Below are 16973 nucleotides of genomic sequence, written 5' to 3' on the forward strand. Positions count from 1 at the left end.
TTTGTTTTCCAACTGAAACAGTAAAAAAAATAGAATGTTTTGTTTCAACATTTTAAAACATGAAATTGTTTCAGTTTCCTTTAATTTTATTTTTTTTAAAGTTAAAATGTTTGGTTTCACTTCAACATTTTTTGTTCAGCCAAGACAGCTTTTCCCCCCTCCCAACTTTCGAGAACTGCCAAGAAACCAAAAAACCTCCATTATTCACTTAGCCCTAGTTTGTATTCCGTTTTGTTCTACTTTCTTTCCCCCCCCATGTATTTATCTCAATTATTTGTTGTGCCAGCTAGTTTCAGCTACTGTGCACTTTATTTTTAAAGTTATGTCCCCCTATCAGCAGTCCATAGTGACTTGACCTGAATGCACCACTGAACCACCCAAGGTGCTTCCATCAGCATTTTCAGCAGGAAGAGCAGCTTTTTGCCAAATGGCTTAGTCAATGCTATAGCAAACATTTAAACAAAAAAACTAAGTTAAAAGAGAATTGGTGTTTGAAATCTTTTAGCACAGGTTTAGTCTGTCTTCAGAGCTCTGACACTGACACCCAGGAAGTCACTGTGAGAAGAGTTATATTCCTCTTCCGTTCAGTAATTTCATGGTAAAAGAGCAAATATGGACTCCATAAAATTAAATAGCAATGAGTCTGAACATAGTAAAGGAAATATGTTGTGTACAATGTACTGTATAATTAACCTGTGTAACTCACTTCCACCAGATGTTATTCGGGCAAATAGTATAAGTTTCAAAATGAATTAGACATTAATATGGATAAGAACAGCACATTCATTTGCACTACCTCTGCTTGTGCAAGTGCTGTTAAAACTTAAACTTTAAGGCGTAAGGCGATCAGCATCTGGATTTATGAGCAAATACACCACCATGATACAGTATTAAATAGTTCTCTTTACCCCTTCTTCTGAATCATCTGACACTGGTCCTTTAATCTGTTCCTCTGTTTGTAAACCTTAGCATCTAAGTTCCTCACATTAAGTGTAGAGTATACAGTTAAAATAAATACCACCCAGACAATCACACACCAATATTCTTAGGCTCTCATCTAGAAATGAGTGAAGCCATTTGAAGGCAATGCCATTAAACCTTCCCCTGCACTTCTATCATGCCTTTCATCTCAGAATCTGGAAGAGCTACACAGGTCATTTAATGACGCTTTACACATGGGGGATGGACCTACTTTGTGAAGTTAAGGTCTGGTTGTAGATCCAGCGGTGTGCATTTCTGGTATGAGGCTTTTGGATTCAAAGGTGTGTATCTTTCGTATTCCAGTTCAGACCATCACTGCTCTCGACATTCCTGTGTGGTAGGTCAGTGCTGAGAGTTAGGATGGCTTGGGGTTTATTTCTAGGTCTGATAATGTCAACTCATCGTGTGACCTTGGCAAGTCACTTAGGGCCAAATTTTCAAACATGGCCTTGTTGCGGAGTGACTACTCATTGGCATGGCACCTCCTGCTGGTTGTCCAAGGAATTAGCTGTTTTCCAGCTCTGGAGCACCCTCTGCCAGCTGATGTCTCACCCGCCCCTGGCCCCCATGTCCCTCCAAGTCCCCAGTGTCCTTTACCCAGGGGTTCTGCCCACAGCAGCAACCCCCAGTCTAGGTCTCCCCACTCAGGGGAACCCCCAACCCACTATCCCCACATCGCCTCAGTGGCTACTGCCAGTCACCATCTAGCCCCCACTCACTGTGGCGGACTGCAGTCTATAAGCCACTCATCATCGGCAAATGGGAGTTAGGACCTGCTGCCTTTGCCCATCTACGGGCTGCCCCTCTGAAGCCCCAGTACCCTTTTGTAGGCCCTTAATAAGGTCTTCAGCCTGGGGTTTTACTAGGCTGGAGCTCCCCAGCTCCCTTTCCCTTCCCCCGTACTGCTCCACCCAACAAGGCCTGGGTTTTGCTAGGCTGGAGCTCCCAGCTCCCTCTGCCGTTCCCCAGCATTGCTCCACCCTAAGTATCTGCCTCAGCTTCCCAGAGAGCCAGGTCCTTCCCTCTCTACAACCAGAGAGAGACTGTCTTTCCTTCTGGCCCATCGCCCTCTTATAAGGGCCAGCTGGGCCCTTATTGCACTGGCTACAGCTCTGGCTGCTTTCCCAATTAGCCCAGCTTTTCCCCTGCCACAGCCCTCTCCCAGGGCTGTTTTAAGCCCTTCAGGGCCAGAGCGGGGTAACCACCCCGCTACAGGCCAGTAATTTGGAATACCTTTAGTTTTAGGTGTGCATATTAAAATATACGTGTTTAAAGATGAGCACCTAAATATTGACAGAGCCAATATGTGGGTCTTAAGATTTTAGTTTGCACATCCATGGAGATAATGCTTACCCATCTCTGTAAAACACATTGATATCTAAAGACATTTTATCTGCAAGTGTTATAGTTGTCTCTATTTGACAGATTGAGAAATTGAGGCATAGAGGGGTTATGAAATAGCCAAACATTATATAGCAGGTTAGCATCAGACCATAGAACCCAAAGTCCTGGTTTTCAGTCCTTCTGTCTTTGCCTCTTTTAATGTAACCCTCCCACAAATTAAAAGAAACTGTAATTCTCATTTTGCTGTTGGAGCCATGACACACAACTTAGTCATAATCAAGTGGCTTTTTTTTTGTCCTGATTTTAAACCCTTGTCAGCTCCAGTTTAGAAGTTAATACAAAAAAAAAGTTTCAAGTCACATTTGCAGTCAGATGAAATTGGAAAAAGGCTAGCCTATTACTTGAAGGTAATGAGTCAGAGTGATTCACTGCAGCCTCTTGGTGATTTCTGTAGGAACCAATCAAATGAAAGGGCACAAAAGCCATTCACAGTGAAGATGATCCTCAGCTCTAACGAATATAAAATCTGAAGTCATTTAAAATGCCTAAGAGTGAGAAAGATGGAAACTTAAAAGCAGAGGACACACTGACCAAAAAAAGTTTATAGGAAAAACCTTTAAATCAGTCATTAAGATGGAACTGTCCAAACACTGAATCTTATGGCTCTCATAGGACTAAAAAACAACACAGTCAAAATGAGAGCACTCTTAACAAAGTGGTTCCATTTAAAGTTAAAAGGAACAGAGAGTGGGTTAGCAAACAGCCCACATAATCCATTCAGAATGATAAAAATGCAGTAGTGTTTGTGCAATGTGACCTTTAGTATAAAAGAGAAAGGAAAACAAATGCATTACACTAGAAAAGTTAAGTACCTCCCCCTCTTACCTGTCACATCTTAAATGTATAATAACATAGCACCTTATATATCTATCTCACATTTGCTGTGATTGTCCAACCAGAGGATAACTCATCCATATTAACTAGTCATTTCTTCCACATCTACAATAGAAGCCTATAGACATGCTCATGCACTTTCCTACTTTAGTGTCAGAAAATATATTTTAAAAAAATGCTTCTGTCACACTCCTCCTAGTAGCTACAACAACCTACTATTGAAAACAACAACCTACTATTGCTGTCAACTAATGGAATTGCTGTTCTAGCTCAAGTAGTAAAAGCCTGTGGTGATTGAGGTCCCAGTTACTACTGACCTGGGTGTGACTTGCTAAAAACTGTTTAAGTGGTGCTGAAAAGAATTGGAGCTTATACCCAAATCTTTCAGTTTACTGCCAGAGCCTGGATCCCAGCAGTGTCCCTATAAAATATCAGAGAAGTAAAATATCATTCCAAATATTAACATGCAAATGATGATAGTAAATGTGAAATGTGAAACCATAAGTATCTGTATTAATTAACATCTGTGTGAGTAGTCAAAATGTAATTTCTTGGTATGTCTTCATTGCACAGTTAGCTCAAATGATTGGCACCCAGTTAGTTTAGCCCAGGTACAAACATCCCCCAAAGCAAAAAACTATATATCATCCCCATATTACTCTGTTCTCACTGTTTCTGCACTTGCCTGTGTGTGTTTGTCTGGAGATCTGGGTTTGAGCACTATATCACTGGTCAGAGATTCCTGAGAGAAGGAAATGCAGGGCTTCAAACACCTCTGGGCCTGCAGAGTGGTAAGTAAGTGTTTGTTATACACAGGATAGCATACCCAGGTCCTGGTCTAAGGGTATGTCTTCACTACCAGCCGGATTGGCGGGCAGCGATCGATCCAGAGGGGATCGATTTAGATGCAATAAATCAACCCCCAAGCGCTCTCCCGTCAACACCTGTACACCAGTGCCACAAGAGGAGCCGGCAGAGTCGACGGGGGAGCGGCAGCAGTCGACTCACTGCGGTGAAGACACCACAGTAAGTCAATCTAAGTACGTCAACTTCAGCTACGTTATTCACACAGCTGAAGTTGTGTAACTTAGATCGATTCTCCCCCTCCTGCCCCGCCCCCAGTGTAGACCAGGGCTAAGAGTGGAAGAACAATAAAATTCCACTCTAAGTCAGATAAGGAGAAGAGACCTATCACATGAGGTGATCAGGGCTGGATTACCCAATGGGCAGACTAAGCACGTGCTTAGGGCACCAGCAAAGCAGGGGCACCAAAAAAAGAAGAAGTTTTTTTGGGAAAAAAAATGATATTTGATATTTCAAAAAAAAGCATTGAAGTAGTCATCATGGGAAAAATCAGAACTTTCTTAGACTTCTACACTCCACTACACACTCTTCCCCCATTTTTCTGTTCTCTTTTTATTACTTATCCCCACCTAAACCAGGGGGGCATCCTACAAACGTAGATAGAAATAGTATGAGGAAATCAGATCCTGCCATGTATTGCAATAAATTTATGTTTTATTATTGATATATTCTTCTGAGTTATAGTACTTGATTCATTTTTTTCCTCCTTTCATATATATTATATATATACACACACACACACACACAAATAGTGTACATTGTGTAATTTGTTTTTGTTTTTTTTAAGTTCAGATAACTGAAATAAGGGGCAGGATGAAATGTAACCGAGTGGCAAGTAAACAAACCAGCCTGGCCCACCAAGGGGCTTATCCTGGTGGGCCGCATGCCAAAGGTTGCCGATCCCTGCTCTAAACCGTAGATGTAGAAGTTATTACACCCAGAGTTGTCACCTACCACCCCACCCTGGAACTCATATAGGGTATTATCAAATTATTACAACACATTCTTGATGGGGACTACATCCTGAAAGAAATCTTTCCCAAACTCCCTCTTATGGCCTTCAAACAATCCCTTTTCTCCCCCCGCCATCCCGCCACCTCACCAAGTTCTTCAGAAGCAAGGTCCCCACAGACCAGGACACACCAGCTCAAATCAGCAGCAGACCCTGTCAGAACAGATACAAAATCTGCAGATATTTCTCCACTGCTATGATGTTCAATATCCCAACACACTTTTCAAGATGCACACTCAGCATATCTCATCCAGTTCATCCAATACCCCAACTATGCGGATTAAACTGGACAAGCACTATGCTCTTGAATATTCTCACACAGAATGATGAGAGACAAAAGCACCCTATCACCCACAGGCAAGCACTTTTCAGTAAGTGATTGCTGTATATTTGACCTCTCAGTTCTCATCCTCAAAGGCAACCTACACAACACCTTCAAGAGATGAGCCGGGGGACTCTGCTGAACGCTGACAACCACAGACTTTGAGACTAGTTTTATGGCTCATTGTTGGATTCAATCCAACACCTTAACCTTAATTCCCAAGAACTCATCTCAACTTTGAATTAGTCAGGTTTCTTTATTGGCATATAGTAAATTTATGATGAGTTGATCAGGCTCAAGTACAAGGGATGGGTAGAGGGTGTACCACAAGTCCAGAATACATCATCATCATCAAACTTACATACAGATTCCCAAAACAGACACTGTGAACCTTCTATTCTACATCATATCATGGGTTCTATGATGGGTTCTCAGAAGTTAGTGAGTCAGTGTCCATACAGATCATGAACGGTTTATGTGCCATCCATCTGCCATCCATCACACATTTATTGCCTTACTGTTACATGTTATTCATTGCCCTACTACTATTCCCTTATCTACTAATTACATATTTACAAGGTTACTGTGAATACTCCTGTGAATTCATGTTTTATTAATTTTTTCATGTCCTTAGTCAGAATAAATCTACAATTACAACAATTTGTAACTCACCCTACCACCTGTTAACCCTTAATTGCCCATTTTATTTTTAAGTCATCTCCTACACATGCTAACCCCTTATGCTTAACAATGTGTCCCAACTTGAATTTTGCTTAGATGCTATGGTTACCTTCTTCACATCTGAAGAAAAGCTGTGTGAAGCAAGACAGCTTGTTCCTGTTATCAACAGAAGTTGGTCCAATAAGGCATATTACCTCACCTACCTTGTGTCTCTCATATCCTGGGACCAAACAAATACACTGCAAGCAAATCCTTGGACACTTTAATTATGCTTTCACAAAAAGTTAAATGTAATATCTATCCTCTAGGACCATGGAACGTATGTGGTCATACAAAGAGGTCCCTACTGAACTAATTCTATAAGCACCCTGCACATGCTTAACATTATGCACATGAGTAGCTCCATTGATTTCAATGGACTTGGGGCTTTGGGTCCTTACAGTAACTATGTGTGTTATTCAGTCATTTAAAATGTTTTCATGAAAGACTATCCAGATAAAAAGTTAAAAATGGTTTCCATTTTTCATGCTAAACTAAGCTTTTTGAAGATGGGTTATCTTCAAGTTTTAATGAGGACAAAGGAAAGACATCAAAGTCCCCAGAATAGACTACATCTAGGGGAAACTCAGTAGTCAGCGTGAGAGTAATAATTGACAAGGCAATTTGGACAACAAAGTAATTTTCCCCAGTGTCCAAAAGCGATACAGGTCTAGGTAACTGAGCAGCTTGACCAGATGCATAAGAACAAATGGTTACAAAACTTCTGGTGCAAAATATTTTTGTCATTTCAGCAGAAAGTGCATCTCTAAACCAAACAGAATAAATCATTTATCTTGGAATATTGTCTAATATATGAAAATATAAATATTTATCACCACATTAATGCAGGAGCTATGAGGTTTCTGGCTTGAAGCCATTGGGAGCTATGCATCTGCATACACAGCGGACAATAAATTAGCATGTGTATGCTAAGCGTTTCCCAGTTCTTCCTCTTTCTTTGTTCTCTATAAGAAACCAATTCCATTTTGAGTTATTGAGCCTCCTTTGTACTTTGCTGAGTAATAAAAGGACACTTAGCCAAAACTAAGAACTGACACTGGAAAGCTAGTGTCAATTATTAGACCATTTTAACTGCCCTTGAGATTGCTGGCTTAACACTAATTGATGGCTCAGTAATATGTAACAATTTACTTTGCTTTTTGACTCCTCAAAGCTTTACTTAATGTATTGCAATTACTATGAGAGCCGTCACTTTCAAATGGACCATAAAAGTTAGTTTCAAAAGGCAGGAGTGGAGAATTAGAATGTGTACTGTGGATACTGATTTACTTTGGTAATAATCAACTGTGGTGGTGGTGAACACATGTTGACTTGAGAAGGCAAACTGATGGAAAACCAGTCCAGTACTGGACAAGCCTACCTAATTTTTCAAAAATGTTTTTAGTTTGCTCAGCTGCAGTAGATTCACAAGCCAAGAATTGCCTAGTTAGGATAAATGAGAAAATATAAGTGTTAAAGGGCTTGATTCTCCTACCACATGAATTTTAGACCAGTGGAATTCCACTGACTTCAATAAAGTAACATTGGGGTAGATCAGGAGTAAATGAGCAAAGAATCAGCCCCAAAGGGAAAGAGTGGAGAAATAATAATACACTGAATGAGTCCATGATAAAAAGAGGTAGCCTTGGTACCATACACTGTAAGTTGATTTATTGTTTGAATAGCAGTACAGTCTAAGGGCAGAGGTGTGCCAATAGCTGATTTTCCCAGTGTTTTGGCACACCTCTTGACCATTTCAGAAAAAAGTTAAATTAAAAAATTGGTTTGGGTCTACTGAAATGTTTCATTCAGACCAAAAGGAAAAAAAAAGCCACTTTGTATAGCTTTTAACCATTTAAATAAAAAAAACAAAAAAAAGTAAAAGAAAATCTTGAAATGAGTAATTTTGATTTTTTTTTTTAACATCAAACTATTGTGGGGTTTCCTCTAGGATTTCTCCCTCCACCTGTCCATCGGTACAATTTGTCAAATTTGACACAAGTTTACAAAATGTGTAAGTCAATCTTTAGAGGCCCCCAGCACTGAAAAGATTATGGTGCCCCCCATATGCAATTCAAAATAAAAACAATACTATACCGTATTCAACAGTATTATTATAACTCAGAAGAATATATCAATAAAACAAATTTATTGCAATACATGACAGGATCTGATTTCCTCATAATATTTCGATCGACATTAGTAGGATGCCCCCCTGGTTTAGGTGAGGATAAGTAAGAAAGAGAGAACAGAAAAACGGTGGAAGAGTGTGCAGTGGAGTGTGCGGAAATCTAAAAAAGGTCTGATGTTTCCCTTGATGACTACTTTGATGCTTTTGAAATATCAAATATCAATTCTTTTCAAAAAAAAAAAATCTCACTTTGCTCGTGCCCTAAGCACATGCTTAGTCTGCCTATTGGGTAATCCAGCCCTGCGCTGGTGGGTGGGAGATGCTGGGAGCGGGGGCAAGGGGCAGCAGTAATATGCTGACATATTACTGTGGCTCTTTGCAATGTACATTGGTAAATTCTGGCTCCTTCTCAGGCTCAGGTTGGCCACCCCTGGGTTAAACCATGTGAGATCATTAGTGAGATGGTAATTGGTTGTTAGCCTCAAAACTCTCTACAGATGCTTAGAATCTTCACTTAGGCCTATACAGTTTAAGAGAAGTAATTAGCCCAGTGCAAATGAGAAGAAAAAGCTGGTACGGTCTTCTTTGCTGCCTTGGCTAGCAGAGTGACATGGTCCACTCCTTTCAGCATCTAGCTACGAGATTCAGAAGCAGTAACAAAAATACCTGTAAGATCATGCAGTAATCCCTCAGGGAACTGATGGGTAGGATCCCCTGGGGAAATAACATGAAGGGGAAAGGAGTCCAGGAGTGCTGGCTGTATTTCAAGGAATCCCTATGGGGTTACAGTGACAAACCATCCCGATGTGTCGAAAGAATAGTAAATATGGCAGGCAACCAGCTTGGCTTAACGGTGAAATCCTTGCGGATCTTAAATATAAAAAAGAAGCTTACAAGAAGGGGAAGATTGGACAAATGACCAGGGAAGAGTATAAAAATATTGCTCGGGCATGTAGGAATGAAATCAGGAGGGCCAAATCACACCTGGAGCTGCAGCTAGCAAGAGATGTTAAGAGTAACAAGAAGGGTTTCTTCAGGTATGTTGGCAACAAGAAGAAAGTCAAGGAAAGTGTGGGCCCCTTACTGAATGAGGGAGGCAACCTAGTGACAGAGGATGTGGAAAAAGCTAATGTACTCAATGCTTTTTTTGCCTCTGTCTTCACTAACAAGGTCAGCTCCCAGACTGCTGCACTGGGCATCACAGCATGGGGAGTAGGTGGCCAGCCCTCTGTGGAGAAAGAGGTGGTTAGGGACTATTTAGAAAAGCTGGACGTGCACAAGTCCATGGGGCCAGACATGTTGCATCCAAGAGTGCTAAAGGAATTGGCGGCTCTGATTGCAGAGCCATTGGCCATTATCTTTGAAAACTCATGGCGAACAGGGGATGTCCCGGATGACTGGAAAAAGGCTAATGTAGTGCCAATTTTTAAAAAAGGGAAGGAGGAGGATCCTGAGAACTACAGGCCAGTCAGCCTCACCTCAGTCCCCGGAAAAATCATGGAGCAGGTCCTCAAGGAATCAATCCTGAAGCACTTACACGAGAGGAAAGTGATCAGGAACAGTCAGCATGGATTCACCAAGGGAAGGTCATGCCTGACTAATTAGTCGCCTTCTATGATGAGATTACTGGTTCTGTGGATGAAGGGAAAGCAGTGGATGTATTGTATCTTGACTTTAGCAAAGCTTTTGACACGGTCTCCCACAGTATTCTTGTCAGCAAGTTAAGGAAGTATGGGCTGGATGAATGCACTATAAGGTGGGTAGAAAGCTGGCTAGATTGTCGGGCTCAACGGGTAGTGATCAATGGCTCCATGTCTAATTGGCAGCCGGTATCCAGTGGAGTGCCCCAAGGGTCGGTCCTGGGGCCGGTTTTGTTCAATATCTTCATAAATGATCTGGAGGATGGTGTGGATTGCACTCTCAGCAAATTTGCGGATGATACTAAACTAAGAGGAGTGGTAGATACGTTGGAGGGCAGGGATAGGATACAGAGGGACCTAGACAAATTGGAGGATTGGGCCAAAAGAAATCTGATGAGGTTCAATAAGGATAAGTGCAGGGTCCTGCACTTAGGACGGAAGAACCCAATGCACAGCTACAGACTAGGGACCGAATGGCTAGGCAGCAGTTCTGTGGAAAAGGACCTAGGGGTGACAGTGGACGAGAAGCTGGATATGAGTCAGCAGTGTGCCCTTGTTGCCAAGAAGGCCAATGGCATTTTGGGATGTATAAGTAGGGGCATAGCGAGCAGATTGAGGGACGTGATCGTTCCCCTCTATTCGACACTGGTGAGGCCTCGTCTGGAGTACTGTGTCCTGTTTTGGGCCCCACACTACAAGAATGATGTGGATAAATTGGAGAGAGTCCAGCGAAGGACAACAAAAATGATTAGGGGTCTGGAACACATGACTTATGAGGAGAGGCTGAGAGAACTGGGATTGTTTAGTCTGCAGAAGAGAAGAATGAGGGGGGCGGGATTTGATAGCTGCTTTGAACTACCTGAGAGGTGGTTCCAGAGAGGATGGTTCTAGACTATTCTCAGTGGTAGAAGAGGACAGGACAAGGAGTAATGGTCTCAAGTTACAGTGGGGGAGGTTTAGGTTGGATATTAGGAAAAACATTTTCACTAGGAGGGTGGTGAAACACTGGAATGCGTTTCCTAGGGAGGTGGTAGAATCTCCTTCCTTAGAAGTTTAAGGTCAGGCTTGACAAAGCCCTGGCTGAGATGATTTAATTGGGGATTGGTCCTGCTTTGAGCAGGGGGTTGGACTAGATGACCTCCTGAGGACCCTTCCAACCCTGATATTCTATGATTCTATGAAAATAGCTACAACATTGCAATAAATGTTAAATTTAGGGGCAATTTACTGCTTGTGCATATAGAAAAATTTCACGTAAGAGCATTCGGTAATCAGGCCTCAGTATGCCGAAAGCACTTATATGGAGACTGGTTTATCTGTGTGCTTAGGCCTCAGAGGATGTGTCTACACTAAAATGCCCACAGCTCACCTGTGTCAACTGAGTGAGGTTCACAGGGCTTGGACAGCAGGGTTAAAAAAATTGCAGTGTAGAAATTGCAGCTCGGGCTGAAGAGCAGGCTCTGGGACCACCCTATGCCTCTCCCTTTCCCAGGGGGTCCCAAAGCTCAGGCTCCAGCCTGAGTGTCTACACTGCAATTTTATAGCCCCACAGCCCAAGCCCTGTGAATCGGAGTCAGCTGACACAGGCCAGTTGTGGATGTTTTATTGCATTGTAGATATATCCATTAACACAATACATCCTGGGGCTTGCCAGGCAGGTGTGAGACGGGGCGGGAGGTGAGGGGGAAAGAGGGGAGTGGAAGGTGAGGGTATTTACTACAACCATTTAAAGGGGAGAGAGCCCCAGCCCCCATGGTGGATTCAGGAGGGGCTTACTCTGCCCCACTTCTGCCAAGAGGCTTCTGTGGGGAGCATCATGGGCTCACCTTCCTCAAGTACTAGGACTGCAATTGTAATCAGCCCCCATTTTAAAAAAAAGTCTTTATTTCTTACACCCCTGCCTGGCTATTTAAGGGCAGGACACAGTCCAGCCCTGTATATGTAACTACACATGCACATTGAAAACTCTCACATTTGCTAACCACATTCAGAGCTCTCTCAAGTACAGCCTATAACTGGATGGCTTAAATGTATCCAAACTAAAGTTATGAGCATAGGGGAAAAAAGACAGTTTTCTCTACTCAACTGCCACAGCAGGAGAGAAGAGGCTATGAGAAAAAGAATGGCTTCCTCCGATTGACTAGGAATCAAAGTCACTCTCCTGAATGGAGACTCACTATATTGGACCTGGGCAATTCCCCACCACTCAGCAATTCTGCTAATACTTGTTAAATTGTTTCAGTGCTGTGATAACATTACTCGGTAATAATTTAAAATAAAGAACAGCCTTGTACAGCAAGGGCCTGACTGCAGGCTTTTGAACTGCAATTCCAGGGCAGTTGCCAACTCATTTGTCAACTTGGTTTGCAGCTCTGTGGGTGTGAGGTTTTGGATCTGATCCTAAATATGCTGAAGCAGAAGTTTTGCCATTGCCTTCAATGGGAACAGAATCAGACCCTACATGAATTCTGGTTTTTAAAAAGCTATTAGCGTTTTAGGGACAGGAGTATGTGTGCAGAATCAGTCAGCCCTCTTTTCACTTGTGAGGAGTCAGATTTCCATCTGTGGACAGAGTGCTTCCTTCTTTTTTTGCTGCCTGTTACTGCTCTTTAACTCCTTTTATATAAATAATAAGCATGATACTACCATGAGTGGGATCATATTCGATTTGCTTTTTGATTGCCGGGGTCAAATTCCTAAAAGTCCTCTCCTTCAATATGCTGCCACCACCACACCAGCAAAAAGCCTCAAAACAAATTTTAAAGGCAGCTTTGTGTGTTTTTCCAGTAGCTTACTGCAAAAATTTGGCAAACTGTCAGCAAAAAGTAGCATATTTCTAAACATTGAGAAAACTGAGCAATATTTTGTAGTTAAAACCAGTGTCCAAATGTTTTTTGCTAATTCTCTGAAATGTTTATGAAGTGAAAGCTAAAACATTTCCCTCCAGCCCTGGCATGTATCTGATGTTGAAGGAAAGCTGTACTTCAAGGTAAAATAAAACAAAACAAAACCAAAAAAACATTCTACTGTCTCCCCAGTGCTTTTCACTACAAAATGACTGCTACTCTCATATTTCCTTTTTTGATCTTTGTCAGACATTTTAATATTTGGAAATTGTAGACAGATGGTATTTCAGTTTTATTGCCTCCCTCCCCTGAGGAATGCAACAAAGGAAAGAATTACAAGTATAGAGATTGAAACAACTTCACACCCACCTAGTTCTTGTTACAAAAACAAAGTATTTTTTCCTCTTTAAGTAAAGCGGAGTCTCTTAAGTTGTGTCTAACAGGAGCCCTGCTTCATTTGTTCCAGCTCTTTCCACAGACCAGTTTATTGCCTGTCTGTCCCTGCATACTGCCTTAGGCCAGGTCTACACTGGAAGCTTTTTGCTGACATTGTAATATTGGCTAAGGATGCAGTTTTGTGATGACATGTTAATGCCAGCAAAAGCTAAAAAAAGTGCTTTGAGTTTTCCTGGTACAGTTCATAGTGATTCCCCAAATGAAATAAGCTACCAGTACAATAGGAGGGGTTGCAGCTATACCAGCAAATCTTTTTCTAGTGTAGGCTAGCCTAAAGTAATAGATTACAAGTAAAGCAACAAAATATCAATGCTGTTGACATTGCCATAAACATCAGAGACAATTATGTTGACTTTTCAGAAATAGCCACAAAATTGAAATAGCCATAAAATTGAAATAGAACCACACGCTCTGGAGAAGAATCTTCGGAGCAATTCTCACATACACTCTCCCTACAGGTGCTGTAAAGTTTACCTAACGAAGGAAACAAGATACATTTGTGGTGCTCAAGGCTGCATTATACGAAGGATCTGAGCTGATAGCTGTGAAGGAGCTATGAAATCCTGAAAGCTTAATTTTTTGGACATCATAGACTGAATCCTCCACTTGTACAGTCCTAATCAGAATGTGCTTCATATAGTCCCTCAGACTCAAGCAGCCTGCTTTTATGGTGTATTCATCATAAGTCATAGTACATAACACATGTGATACCTGGCTTGGCGACTAACTTCCAGCAATGTGGTGTTCAGTGATCACTCAGTCCAGGGTGGTCAACCTGAGCCTGAAAAGGAGCCAGAATTTACCAGAGAGCCACAGTAATATGTCAGCAGCCCCCACATCAGCTCCCTCCTACCCTTGGCTCCCAGCACTTCCTACCCACCGGCAGTTCTGCCAATCAGCTCCTTCCACTCCCTCCCTCCCGATTAGCTGTTTCGTGGCATGCAGGAGGCTCTGGGAAAGAGTGGGGAGGAGCGAGGGCATGGCAGGCTCGGGGAGGGGGCAGGAAGGGGTGGAGTGGGGCAGGGCCTGTGGCAGAGCCAGGGGTTGAGCAGTGAGCACCCCCCAGCACATTGGAAAGTTGGCACCTGTAGCTCCAGCCCCAGAGTCGGTGCCTGTACAAGGAGCCGCATATTAACTACTGAAGAGCCGCACGTGGCTCCAGAACCATAGGTTGGCCACCCCGACTCAGTCAGTGAGTAAGGTGCTTGCTAGGTATCTGCTTTATTTTGTGTCCCATTCCCATGGGCTGAGCCCTCACAACAAGAGCTTCACGGTGCTCACCCCGAAGTCCCTCCCTCAATGGCACAGACCCAAATACCACATCTATCTCTACCTACTTGTGTGAGTCACTAGGTTCCTGATTTGCTGCAGCTGGCTAACTAATCGGATTAGAGAGTTAATGATTGCTTGGATTTTTATTTAAAAAAAAATGAATCAGTAGATCAGCTTTCAATAACAGTGATGTTAATTACAGTGTTTCAGACACATTCACACATGTTGCATTATCTAGTCCAGTGGTTCCCAAACTTGTTCCGCTGCTTGTGCAGGGAAAGCCCCTGGTGGGCCAGGCCAGTTTGTTTACCTGCCGCGTCCGCAGGTTCGGCCGATCGCAGCTCCCAGTGGCCGCAGTTCGCTGCTCCAGGCCAGTGAGGGCTGCTGGAAGCAGCAGCCAGTACGTCCCTTGGCCCGCGCCACACTTCCAGCAGCCCCCATTGGCCTGGAGCAGCGAACCGCGGCCACTAGGAGCTGCGATCGGCCGAACCGGCAGACACGGCAGGTAAACAAACTGGCCCGGCCCACCAGGGGCTTTCCCCACACAAGCAGTGGAACAAGTTTGGGAACCACTGAACTACACCATCAAAAGTAGGAACTAGCTCAGTCTTAGACTGGCCTATAGGGGAGCTGCACAAGAGCCCCACTGTAGCAAAGCTGCTATCCCAACATGCCCCATCCTGCTGATTGCAGCAAACTTTGCCTCAATTCCCCCACTGTCCTTCAGCCTATCCAGCCATAGACATGTCCTGGCCCTCCAGCCAGACCACTTTACAGAATTCTATCCCTTCCCGGGTTACAGAGTCCTTTACTAAAGGTCTAAAGTAACATATACCAGCCCCCCAATAAAAAAAACATCGAACATTCAGCCCAGGTGAGCTCAGCAGGCAACCACATCATTGCAGGCACACCTCTGCTGCTGAAGACTGCCCTCAGTCCACCTCATCATCCAGCAGCTGGCACGCTCCTCTTCTCACTCCAGGGTTCAGACAGGCTCCAGCTTTTCACAATCCGCAACTCACTCAATCAGGCTTTATGCTACTCTTTTCCCTCTCTTTCTCAACTGTCTTTATAGGCCACATCCCAGAAACCCCACACCCACACCTCCACCCCCTCTTCTCTAGATCACCCCTTCAAACTCCACTCACTCAGCCCTATTTGGGTACAAGTCCTGCTCTCTCCCAGCTGGGCTTTATTTCTAATTAGTCTTGGCTCACCCTCCAGATGTAAGCAGGCATGTTTATTGGACTTTCAGGCACATATTAACCCTTTCATAGCACAAAGCCACAGATAAATGGATCTAAGTCCTGGCTGGCAGGAGCCTCAGACTCAATAGAATTTAGATGCACTGATTCACATGCAGAGCTGCACTGTTGCTGAAGTATGAGGCCAAGAATTTGAAGATCCAGTAATTTGGGTGGAAGTGGGAACTGGCTCTGGTTACCTTCTGTTGCCTCTTGTGTTTGAAGTTAGTGGAACTGCTGTGTTGTGAGTTATGGAGCATGAATGAAGGATTCCCATAATGTCACAATAAAATCAGGAGCTAGACTCCCAGACATGAAGCAAAAGTGGTGCTTACAACTTCTTATATGTGGGGAGAAAATCCCCCCACAGGCCTACCAAAGAAGGTAGTACTCTCACTTTGAGCCGCCACTGCTCAAATGGCTCACTGAAGACCCTCTTTTCTCCTTTCCCTACAGTCCTTTGTCATACCAGGGCAATGCTTCTCCATTAATAAACTCCCAGCCTCTGTGGCATCCACAATACTCACCCATCATGCTCTGTTTTCTGAAGTTCTTAACCCTCCTAATGTTCTGGGGTCTAGCTGATCCCATGTGTACAACAATCTAAACAAAATATTTTGTGCCAAACCTGTGCCTCTTCATACATTAAGTATTCTCCCACTGGGATGAGGTCAATCTTTCTGCACTGGTTTCATCACACTATCTGCTGCACTTTTGTATAGCAAAACAAGTCAGTAAAATGTAACGCGTTCAGTTAGATCCCAAATTAATTATGCAAGTATTCTAGCATCAGACTGTTTATATTTTGAGGCAGCAGTTATGATATTATCATAAGATTATATTAATCTTTCAGCATTGTGCTTATCATCATAGTTTCAGTAGTCTTTATCAAAAAGAATGCTTCAAAGGGACCTTTTTGGTCTCGAAGACCCCAGATAACATTTGCCTCATATGTAATCACAATTGTACAGCAAATTGAGTTTCTTTGAAGAGAACACCATCAAGTTGATTTTCTGGGAAGCCTACACTTGCTAGGAAGAGTTTTCCGGTGAAGCCACAATTGTCAGATACATTTTCTAGCTAGACGACACTTGACGGATGCTGTTGCTGAGGAAAAGACTTGTTGACAGACTGGTCAACTTAGGTATGACCCATAACAACTTAACAAGAGGCACTGAAATGTAATCAAGACAATGTATATTAATTTCAAAGAGATTTCCTAGATCAGCAATCGTTAACCTATTTAT

This window comes from Lepidochelys kempii, chromosome 2, assembly GCF_965140285.1.
Source record: "Lepidochelys kempii isolate rLepKem1 chromosome 2, rLepKem1.hap1, whole genome shotgun sequence".
Taxonomy (NCBI): domain Eukaryota; kingdom Metazoa; phylum Chordata; order Testudines; family Cheloniidae; genus Lepidochelys; species Lepidochelys kempii.